Genomic DNA, 12,166 nt, shown 5'->3' with positions numbered 1-12,166 from the left:
GCAATAACAGAACCTGGAAACAATGGACCAACGGAACCTCTCTCTCTCTACTCTCTCTGCTACCACCAGCACTACCACCACCACCACTACCACCACTGCCACCACCACCACCAGTACTACCACCTACTCCACCTACCATGTTATCAGAATAGAGAGTTAGCGGATATTGGGAAAGGTGTGTAGGTTTGGGGTCATAAGAAAAGAGAATTAGTCAATGTTGTGAAAGAGTGTGTAGGCTTGTGCTAGTCAGAAAAGAGCATTAGTCGATGTTGTGAAACTGTGTGTGGGTTTGTGTTGAGCTAAATAGATATGCTGTGTGGTGTGTTAATCAGAATAGAGAAGAGTGGAGTGTGGCTTTGGTGACTTCTGCTTTATACGTTTATAAACGCTCCCTTCCTCAAGACCTTTGATTTCCGCACGGTTGGCCATGATGTTGAGATATCAGCACAAACACACACACACACACACACACACACACACACACACACACACACACACACACACACACACAAAGACTGACACACACATGGCCCTGGACACTGAGCTAAAGGGGAAGTGTGTGTTGGTAAGTCATTATCATCTGCAGCAGAAGAGTCTGTTTCCACGGGGAGGGCATAGCAGACTCACAGGCACCCCCCCGCTGGCCATCATCTCTCTCTCTCTCTCTCTCTCTCTCTCTCTCTCTCTCTCTCTCTCCGCTGGCCATCATCTCTCTCTCTCTCTCTCTCTCTCTCTCTCTCTCTCTCTCTCTCTCAGACAGACTCACAGGCACCCGCTGACCACATCTATCTACTGAGTGGACGCATCGCATGTGTTATCATCTCTCTCTCTCTCTGTCTCAGTATCTCTCTCTCTCTCTCTGTCTAAGTCTCTCTCTCTCTCTCTCTCTCTCTCTCTCTCTCTCTCTCTCTCTCTCTCTCTCTTTCTCTTTCTCTCTCTCTTCCTCACTTTCTCCCAAACTCTCTATTCCCTTTCTTTTTTCTCTCCCTGGATCTTCACACATTTTTCTCTCCTCCCCCCCCCCCCTCCGGCTGCCTCTGCCATGCTGAGCTTGAACCCCCTGAACCTCTCTGCCCTTTTGTCCATGCAGCAATGCCCCCCCCCCCCCCCCCCCCCGTAAACCATCCCCCTCCCCTAATACTATGCCCCCCCGCTCCAGTACAGCTAAGCTGGCACCCCTTGTACCCTGTTCTGTTCCACAGCCTCTGCCCCTATGCCATGCTATGTGCCCCCCCCACTCTGTGCCATACAATCTACTCAGCTGCCCCCCCCCCAGTCAGCTGGCACTCCCTACAGCTGCCCTCCTCTCTCTGCACCCCCCCTCCATATTACATTACATTACACATTACACTGCATCTACTGCACTATGTAGTAAGCCTTGTGTAAGCTGGCAGGCACTTCGTATATCATTTGCCCTTATGCCAAGCTATGTACAAAGTCATCTGCCATTCTCCTCTCTACCCCCTGCTATACAGTGTAACCCTCCTCTCTCCCCTCTCTTGGCTATGCCATGCCACGTAACCTGCTCTCTCTACCCCTTACCCTCTCCCCTCTCTTGGCTATGCCATGCCATGTAACCCACCCCTCTCCTCTCTTGGCTATGCCATGCAGTGTAACCCTCCTCTCTCCTCTCTTGGCTATGCCATGCCGTGTAACTCACCCCTGGTTGTGCCCTCTGCTCCCTCTGCTATGGATGGCATGCTACTGACCTTTCCTTGTTCCGCAGACCGTTATCCTTGACCTTTACACCACCCCCCCTCCTCCTCCTCTTCCACCCCTCTCTCCTTTAGACCACCCTTCTCTCTCCTCTTTCAGTACTCTCTCTCTCTCTCTCTCTCCGTCTCCTCGTTACGCCATCCTCTTCCCCTTTACACAACCTCTCTCTCTCTCTCTCTCTTCTTTCTATCTCTTCTGCTCTATCTTTCTTCCTGCTTGCCCCCTTCTTCTATAGGTCACTCTAAATATACCCTTCTCTCTCTCTCTCTCTGTCCCTCTCTCTCTCTGTCCCTCTCTCTCTCTCTCTCTCTCTCTCTCTCTCTCTCTCTCTCTCTCTCTCTCTCTCTCTCTCTCTCTCTATCTCCCCCCTTCTCTCTCTCTCTCTTTCCGCTGCAGCTGTTGGACTCTACCCCCCCCCCCCACACACCCACACACACAACACATGCACACCCCCACACCCGAGTGCGTACAGCTCTGCACGTCCTCTTCTCTTCCTGGCGTGACTCAACAGCACTATGTGACATTACTTCCATAATGCTTCTTCAGGAATATTACTCAATTACTCAATTACTAAAATGTTATTACTTCGAAAAACACAACCCTTCCAGCAGCACGTTCCCACTACGTAAACAAAACAACACTGTTTCAAGAACTAGGACAACCACGCTGCTACCTCGAGGACACTTATGTGGGACTACAGGCGTCAATGCCCCCCCAATCACATTATTGCAGGCTGCCTCAGAGGGACCAGAGTAGGCCTTGTAGCCCGACTGGTAGCCCACAGGAAGTGGAGTTTGCAACCTGACTGGTAGCTACAGGAAGTGGAGTTTGCAACGGAGGGGAGGGACAGTTCAGTATAGAGGAACAAGGCCCGTATGCTGTGCCACACGGCTCGTCATGCTGCTACAAACAGACTAGACTAGAGGAAAGTTTGTTGTGACTCTGTGATGAAGGTATTAGGCTAGGAGACCAGAGTAAAGTTAACCACAGACGTAGGCCTACTAGGGCAGGGGTGCATTTCTCAAAAGAGAAGTTATTAGCCTGTTAGCAACTTCGGTAGTTGCCAATGGGAAAATGCATTGAAAACAACAAAGTAGCTAATGTAGTAAGCAACTTTGGTTTCGAGAAATGCATCCCAGAGTTGTGTGTATGTATGCCACAGCTACTACAAGACCAGGGTTAAGTTTGCAACAGAGGGAAGAGACTAGAGAGAAGTTTGCTGCCATTGAAACAGAGGACCAATCTAACTTTCTTCAAGAGCAAAGTCTAGCTCGAGCTAAAACTTGCTTTCTTGCTAGGCAAGCCTAGAGTTCTAGTTCTAGAGTTCTAGAGTAGAGTCTTTCTAGTTCTAAAGTCTAGAGTTCTAGAGTAGAGTCTTTCTAGTTCTAAAGTCTAGAGTTCTAGTTCTAGAGTTCTAGAGTAGAGTCTGCCAGAGCGGAGACTTGCTATCTTGCTAGGCCCCGCCCCCAGATGCCAACATTCCTGGCAGAGCTCTAGCCTTCACTGTGTATCCAAGGGCAAGCATGCGCCACACACTCACACACACTCAAACTCACACACACTCACTCACACACAAAGACAGCCCCATGGCCTTCATTGTGTTCAAGGGCATCAGGCCGCTGTGTGTGTGAGATTGTCAGCGACAGGCAGAGACAGGAGAGCAGCACTGCCACCAGCTGAAGTGGCAACCGGTTAAAAATAAGCTCTCACCCACCACACACACACACACACTCACAGTCACTCACTATCACTCAGCCACTCACACACACACACATGAGCAGGGCTGTCGACTGAGAGGAAGCTTAAGAATACTGTCAGGGGGGGTGGGCTCTGAGTGGTGCTCATTGAAGGGGGAGTGGCATTGCGGTGCACTTGTCATAAGATTACATGCAGTAACCATGGACACTACTGTATTACTATTGTTAATATTATTACACACTATATCGCCTCTCTCTCTCTCTTACTCACTTCCTCGCTCACACACACACACACTAGCCGCAACGCCTGCAATTCTCTACCCCCCGTCATGAAATCTCTTGCCTAACACAACCACCCCTCTCCTTTCTCTCTCTCTCTCTCTCTCTCTCTCGCTCTCTCTCTCTCTCTCTCTCTTGCCTAATACAACTACAGTTCCTCCTGTCTCCGAGCGGCCTTGGCTTGCCAGTCCAGACTTGCTGTATTGTACTAAACTATGTGCTATATAAACAGGCGCGTGGGTGTCTGAGCACATAGATTAAAATCCTGGCAACAGCAATATGATTTGGTATCGCTTCAAGCCCAGCAGAAACACAATCTCTGAATAAAACTAAAGCACATACCTAGCATATCCAACACAATTACAAAAAAAAGGGGTGTCAATTTTACTCTTTAAGAGTCGGAATGAACTTCATTTCATTTCAGATAACATTTGGCACCATTTGGAGTCAATTCTACTATTGCATAGTGTCAACACCAACACTGTAGTGTTGGTAATCACCTCGCTGCAGAGTTGCAATAACACTGGCCACCTGTAGCCAGTTGACACTGGATTTTGACTCCACTGTTGGAGTGAGTTGACTCCCAGCAGTGTTGGAAATACTCCAGATGGAGTTATATGAGTTTACTCTGCAGCACTATTGTCACTCCATCTATGTATTTATTTACTGTGTGTTGTCTCTACACCGCATGCTGCACTGTGCACTATAATGCCAAGCTGTTCCTGCAGCTCTCCTGTCTCCTATGAGACATGTTGAGGTTATGGCCACAGTGTGGATGAATGACACCCATGGATAGATTGACATGCAAATTAGGAAAATTGTTTGTTTTTTTCTGAAATATTGTCCTGCCCAAAATATTAGTGTAGCCTATGTAGTAAGTAGCCCAATGTAGTTAAGTGCAGTAGGCTACCATTCTGTAGCACCTAGCTGTTCCTGATTCTGGTACTGCAGGTTTCCCCCCACCAGTGTCCACTAATGGGTAGCTGTCCACGCGGCTATATTGCGTGGTGCATATGAATGTCCCCTTTTCTTCAGGTATAATGAGCCAAGTCCCCATGACAGCACCAGCCCGATGCGCAGCGACATGAGCTTCTTTATAAAATATTTTGAGCAAATAAACCCCATTGGGCCAAACTAGTGCACCAGCCGCCTGTACTACGAAATAAATAGCAATTCATGAACCACACGAAGAACACATTCGTATGAGATGCACAGCGCTGTGAAAAACATTCAACACTTGAGAAGAAAAACTTAACCGCGAGAAACTTTCACTTTTACGCACGGCTATGCATCAATCCACTCCCCTCTACGGCCTGTGAAACCATTCAGCATGTAATATCGCACATGTCTGCTTCTGCTTTCGTGTCTGCAGTTGCAGCTGTATGCAGCTGTGTACAGTTTGAAGCATCTTACAGTGTAGCATTATTATGTAAGACACATTTTACTATGCGTAAACGGCTAGACACCTTAGTTTCCTGCGGGATAAATAGCCTAAACGAAATCTAAGGTACCGCATTCTGCTACAAGAGCAGCAATAGTGCATGGCATTGCCCTGGGGTACAGTTGTATACAGTTGTAGTGTCTACAGAATGACCCACCCTGCAATGTCAACTTCATCTACATCTTCTGTTTGGCGTAAACTGCTAGACACCCCATACTTTCCTTCGAGAAATACAATAGTTCTAGACTCTTCTGTAGCGCACTCTACTACAATAGGAATGCGTGGCAGCAACAGTGCCTGGCATTACTGTTCTCCGTGTTGTATGCATCTCTGTACAGCTTGATCAATCTTGTAAGTAGCATTGTGTATAATGCGTAAACGGCTAGACACCTTCATTTCCATCGGGATAAATTAACTCTAAGGTACAGCACCCGCAGTACAGCACGAGCCTGAATGCGACACGGCATTGCCCGGTGTTTCGGTTCCCTACCTCGGTGTCGGTAGCTCCGTTCAGGGGGAAAACTGGAGAGGTCCGGGATCCGGTTGAGGTCTGCGACGCCTTCGAGCCGTGCAGATCAGCTATTTATCGGTGGCGGTGACCCCTAGCATTCAGCCACCGGGATAATTTTAGCGTCATGGCCGTAACTTGAGAAGGGCGGCTACAACTACAAACACAATCTCATCCCGGGCAGGGCTGTAGGCGCATGGAGGTTCGTGCTGTCGGGGAATAGCCTACTTCGGACCGGGACATAAAGTAATCTAGGGCTAAACTGCTTTATAACAGGTCATTAATGAGAAATATCAATGAGGGGCGGAATGTGTGTGTGTGAGTTTGAGAGAGAGAGAGAGAGAGATTAATTTTACACGAAGCTGCTCATCTTGTGCAATAGTGCAAGTGCAAGCTATCTATCTCATAGGTGCCGGAAAGAGGGATGCGGTGGTGCATTTGCATCCCCACTTTTGGGCTTCCTCAATGAGGCTCTCAACTTTTACTGCAGACAAATGAGTGGAGTGAAGCAGTAGTAACATTGTTAAGGAATAAAGAATGAAGAAAAAAACTGGCGCCCTTAATCTGTACTAAAATATGTTTCAGCACACAAGTGTTCCCTGCACACTGCACATAACTGCATTTATGCCTCACCCGTGCAAGGCGTAAAAAAAGTGTAAAGCGTTAGACTACAAGGTGTTGAGCGCGCTTCCTGATCCTTCTCCGTTCTGATTGGCCCCACATCAGTGTCTTAGGTGACTGCGGTGCATGTGTCACTGCCATCCGTCCGTTCGTACGTGTTTGTGTTTGTATGGGTGTCATCCTCACTCACCCACCACAATGGGAGTAGCCTATTGTATTGTAATGTCATTGTCACCCACAATGCCGTTTGCAATGTGACAGCATCATCACCCACAGGAGTACGTGTCGTGTCTTCAATGTGTCAGCATCAAAGAAACTCAACAGAAGAACAATCTCTCGGGGGGGAAATGCATTGGCCACGGTGTAGTACGGGGGCGTTGCCTGAGGACACGAGTGGATGGAAAATTAACTCCCTTGCGCATGGTCATTGGTCATTGGGTGCGATGGATACAATTTTCGTACTCCCTTGCACATGGTCAGTGGGGGCGACAGCATGATGGATAATTTGTGGCCAATTAACGGCAGCTGTTGGTCAGCAGTAATTGCTGGGGGTAATTAAGGACAGCTGACAGACATTCACGCTGTCCTATGACTTGTTCCACAGTGAATAACATTTCCGTACTCCCCTCGGCATCATTTCGTACTACGCTGTTATGATGTGAGTAAGCCCTCTTGTCTCAAGCCTCTTTGGTCAGCATCACCAGACCCCCGCACTCCCAGCAACGTATCTCTGGCCTGAAATCCTGAATCGTTTTGGAAACTAGCAATACCCCTGGAGGGGGCCCTTTTCTTGTTGTCTGGCCCAGGGGCCCATGGATGGGGCCCTTTCTTGTTGTCTGGCCCGGGGGCCATGGAGGGGGCCCTTTCTTGTTGTCTGGCCCAGGGGCCCATGGAGGGGGCCCTTTTCTTGTAGGCTGGCCCAGGGGCCCATGGAGGGGGGGCTTTCTTCCTGTCTGGCGCAGGGGCCCATGGAGGGGCCCCTTTCTTGTTGTCTGGCCCAGGGGCCCATGGATGGGGCCCTTTCTTGTTGTCTGGCCCGGGGGGCCATGGAGCGGGCCCTTTCTTGTTGTCTGGCCCGGGGGCCCATGGAGTCATAAACCTCCCCTGAGTATCTCCGGAGCTGGTTTTGACCAACAGCCAGTCAAGGCAGTGGCCTAGGGCCCACCTCACCAATCAGCCCTCTGTAGGCCCCCCCCCCACCTCACCAATCAGCCCTCAGTAGGGCCCCCCAACTGCCAGCCCCCCCCCTTCACAAAGACTTTCTTTAAATTAGTGTTTAGTCCAACTTCTCCCACAGAGGTAAGTATCATGTCGTATTACATTGCTGGTGTTGTACACTGGCTTTAGGTTTAGGCATGATCCCACTGTGTCTATGGGTTAGGGAAAGGTTTTGCTAAATCCATCACTACTACGTATTATGGGTAGAGCATGGGTAGAGGTCACATTACTGTAGTATTTGTGGGGAAATAATTGCACACGGAGGCAGAGTCGTCATTAACTTCAAAGGTACTCTCGTTCTGATACAGGAATGCACTGCACAGACTGGTCAATAGAGCTACTGTAAGTGCACTAGTATTGCAGCTGTAATTAGGGTACAGGATAATTCCTGTCAATCACTACAATTACATTACAGTGTGGTTTACAGGTATTATCCTGATGTTTTTGCCGTTAACTGAGGTTTGGCACGATTCCAATGAGTTGGGTTTTAGGGAAAGGTTTTGGGTGTAGCAATTGGGCTGTGGGACCATTGGGCTGTGGGACCATTGGGCTGTGGGAACATAGACACACTCTATCGTGACTGCTAACACAGCTAACTCTGCTATCCCAGGGTTGGCCTTGGCCAGAGCTGCTAAGGGCTAACACGGCTAACTCTGCTAACTCGGGGTTGACCACAGCTGCTAAGTGCTAACACGGCTAACTCTGCTAACCATCGGCAAACACCCACACGGCCACAGTGGTCAGCGGAGGCCCATGTGAGATCGTGTCATCACAACACACTACAGGACAAACACAACACCTACCACACCCCAAAACACACACACACACACACACACACACACACACACACACACACACACACACACACACACAAACCCCAAACACACTACACACACACACACACACACACACACACACACACACACACACACAAAAACATCACACAAACATTAAAAAACCACACACGCACGCACGCGCACACACACACACACACACACACACACACACACACACACACACGACACAACACACACTACACAGACACACACAAACATACACACACACACACAACACACAACACATCGGAATCAAGCTATACACAATACAGTACACAGCTTCATTGTGAATAGCATTATGTGTGTGTGTGTGTCTGTGTGTGTGTGTATGTGATAGTGTGAAGAGTTCCTGTATGATGGTGTGGTAGAGTGTGTGTGTGTGTCTGTGTGTGTGTGTGTGTGTGTGTGTGTGTGTGTGTGTGTGTGTGTGTGTGTGTGTGTGTGTGTGTGTGTGTGACTAGATGAGATGAGTCCCCTCGTGACAGTGTGGCAGAGGGTCCATGGGAAACCCAATACACACACACACACACACACACACACACACACACTGCTCCCGATGCAGACTTAACCTTTCACTCACCTCCCCACGACCTTGGACTTCTCAAAGGCCTTTAGAGCAAGCAAAGGTCGCTGTGTGTGTGTGTGTGTGTGTGTGTGTGTGTGTGTGTGTGTGTGTGTGTGTGTGTGTGTGTGTGTGTGTGTGTGTGTGTGTGTGTGTGTGTGTGTGTGTGTGTGTGTGTGTGTGTGTGTGCGTGTGTGTGTGTGTTTGCGTGTGTGTGTGTGTGTGTGTGTGTGTGTGTGTGTGTGCGAGAGAGAGAGACCTTCATATTATCATGACGCGGCCATTGCAGCAAAGGTCGCCACTGCTAAGTTCAAAGGTCGGCACTGCTACAGTAAGGTCAAAGGTCGGCACTGCTTGTGTGCAAAGTCCTTAAGGGGATGCGGAGACATGAACTCTACATTTTAATAAAAGCCTGATAGACCATACACACTATATAGACACTATGTAGACTCAGTCCTTGTAATTCTACTTTTAAATTAATTGGAGTTCCAAACTCAAATTAAAACCCATATTGTGCTTTATTAGCATGCCTGTTACGATATAGCGTTGCAAAAGCAAACATAACAAAACGAAAGTGTGAATATAGTTACCTTAACCAATCAGTAACGGAGCTCGAGGGTGAGTTCCGCGCCATCACTCTCAACTGTTTGCTGATTGGCTAAACACTGAGAGAACCGAGCCAAAATCTTTTGGTGGAGTACATAGGATGGCGTCGCGAGGCTACATTATATGCGCTGGGTTACAAATATGCGGTTTAAGAGGCTAGATATAGATTATTCATGCAGAAGTATCAATATTTTGTTCCGAGGCCGTCTGCATGAAAAATTTGAAGAAACACACCTTTCTAAATCGTTTGGTGTTTTGTACGAAAAATTATACAAAAATATCAGAAACAACATATGTGGAGCTCGTGGCACAATTCAAAGGGGATCAAAATATAATTTTAATACCGCCATTGGATTACATGCTAACATTTTCTGTTAAAAACGCTGTTGAGGTCCCATGAAATCGGGGGAAGTGACGTCACCTTCAAGCCCTATAAAGACACATAGACATGCATCCTCTTATGAATCGACCCCTGGCATTTATGGCAAAGGCAAAATATACACATGCTGTAGTGTGTGTGTGTGTGTGTGTGTGTGTGTGTGTGTGTGTGTGTGTGTGTGTGTGTGTGTGTGTGTGTGTGTGTGTATGTGCGTGTGAGTGTGTGTGTTCGTGAGTGTGTGTGTTCGCGTGAGTGTGTGTGTGTGTGTGAGAGAGAGAGAGAGAGAGAGAGAGAGAGAGAGAGAGAGAGAGAGAGAGAGAGAGAGAGAGAGAGAGGGTTGGGTTGAGCAGCAGCTGATGTGTGTGTCCATTCAAGTGTGTGTGTGTGTGTGTGTGTTTAGTCATGTGTGCATGATATGCACCTGCCTGTGTCTGTGTAAATGTGGCTCCTTGTCTCTGATTGCAGTACAAGAGTACTAGCACTAGTAGGCTACATGTCTTGTACACATCCACCACATGTCTTGTACACATCCACCACATGTGTCGCAATGAAGAGAGAGAGAGAGAGAGAGAGAGAGAGAGAGAGAGAGAGAGAGAGAGAGAGGGAGAGAGAGAGAGAGAGAGAGAGAGAGGGAGAGAGAGAGAGAGAGAGAGAGTGCATGTGTCGTGTGCATGTATCCCATGTGTTGTAATATGTGAATCCTCTTCATGCGGCTCCTCAGACTGATGACCTATGGTGACCCCTGGCATTTGGTCCCAGCACACAGGCAATATGTACAAGCAGGAGAGCACTCACCCCTGACATTTGTGTGTGTGTGTGTGCGTGTGCGTGTGTGCGTGTGTGTGTGTGTGTGTGTGTGTGTGTGTGTGTGTGTGTGTGTGTGTGTGTGTGCGTGTGTGTGTGTGCGTGTGCGTGTGTGTGTGTGTGTGTGTGTGTGTACGAGCGTGCGTGTGTACGTGTGTGTGTTTAATTCCGGCCACGTGTGCTTTTTCTATACTGCAGTCTCTCTCTCTCTCTCTCTCTCTCTCTCCATCTGTCTGTCTGTCTGTCCTCTTCCCCTCTCTCGCTCTCGTTCTCGCTCTCTCTCGTTCCTCTCCCCCCCTCTCTCTGTCCTCTATCTCTTTCTCCCGTCTGTCTGTCTGTCTCTCTCTCTCTCTCTCTCTCTCTCTCTCTCTCTCTCTCTCTCTCTCTCTCTCTTTCTCTAAATTGGAGCATAGGTCTACATCCGCTTGTGAGGATGTGAGCAGTCACCCCCATGTGGGGGGTAAGGCAACCATGAAGATGGGAGGAAAAACGGAAACGAGGGTCAGAAATCCAAAATATAGGTGGTATTTTATTTTTTACAGTGCAGTCTTAAATGTCCAAGTGTAGGCAAAAATCCAAAAGTCAAAATCCAACAAAAAATAGCAAAAATAATATTTCAGTTCCAAAAAGTGCAAAAAATGTCCATATACAAAAATGATGCTAAATAATGCTAACAAAAATGCTAAGAGCTTTTAGCCCCGGTATCGGCAACAAAGTCCAGCAAAAAGTGTAGCATAAAAACAGACTTACATTTTCAGACAAGCCTCTGGTCCTTCCCCCTCTCTCACCCAAACAGAGAATGAGGGCATCTTATATAGCAAAACCCCTTATCATTAAATTGCACCAATCAGAGCCCTTTGACACCCCATTGGTTCTCCCCCCTAAACAACCAATCACCTTTCCCCACATAATATTTACAGAATTAAAATTGGCCAAAACAATATCAAAATACATATACATTATTTCCCCACCAATTACATGTCACAATACCAAAAACAAAATTACAAATGAATAACCAAAGGGCAAAAATAACAAACAAAATGGATTGCGGACAAGCTGACAGTTTGACTGACAGCTCACCTCAACAGAAAACGTGCGCTCTCCCAGCGGAAGCGCTTTCGCTGAGGAAGGATGGAGGTGGAGCTGGTGTGTGCAGTGGACTGGTGAGTGGAGGAATGGATGGTGAATGTTTGTGCAGTGAATGAGTGGACTGGCGGGGAAACGGTGGTGCGTTGGGTAGTAGAACATGCTAGCGGGTACCTCACTAGATGCTGTGGATGTTTGAGTGTGAAAGTGTGAAATATGAAATGCGATGAATTAGAACCTCGTGGTTAATGGCGCCGCCCGCGGCAACCAAAACTGTCCAAACTTTTGCCCCCAAAGTTACAACATTCTCCCCAACCAAACCCGACACAACAAAGTTCATTTTCATGTTGCACAAGTCCCGAATCAGTATTGTATGCGTGTGTGTGGATGTATGCTTGTCAACGAATGCGAGT

The 12,166-nt window shown here is 48.0% G+C and overlaps 1 protein-coding gene across 2 annotated transcripts in view; it reads right to left on the bottom strand.

Annotated features, from left to right (window-relative positions):
- aldoab (aldolase a, fructose-bisphosphate, b) overlaps positions 1 to 5,723 on the bottom strand; it is an 11,291-nt gene extending 5,568 nt beyond the window's left edge. Inside the window, exon 1 of one of the 2 annotated variants that reach the window (XM_063192629.1) lies at positions 5,624 to 5,723. The gene's annotated coding sequence lies outside the window, so the exon portion shown is untranslated. The remainder of the gene's footprint in view (positions 1 to 5,623) is intronic. The other variant, XM_063192634.1, reaches the window with a different exon arrangement.
- Between the last annotated feature and the right edge of the window lie 6,443 nt (positions 5,724 to 12,166).

The sequence above is a fragment of the Engraulis encrasicolus genome, chromosome 2 (genome assembly GCF_034702125.1).
Source record: "Engraulis encrasicolus isolate BLACKSEA-1 chromosome 2, IST_EnEncr_1.0, whole genome shotgun sequence".
NCBI lineage: Eukaryota > Metazoa > Chordata > Actinopteri > Clupeiformes > Engraulidae > Engraulis > Engraulis encrasicolus.
This window is presented reverse-complemented; position numbering and strand designations above follow the sequence as displayed.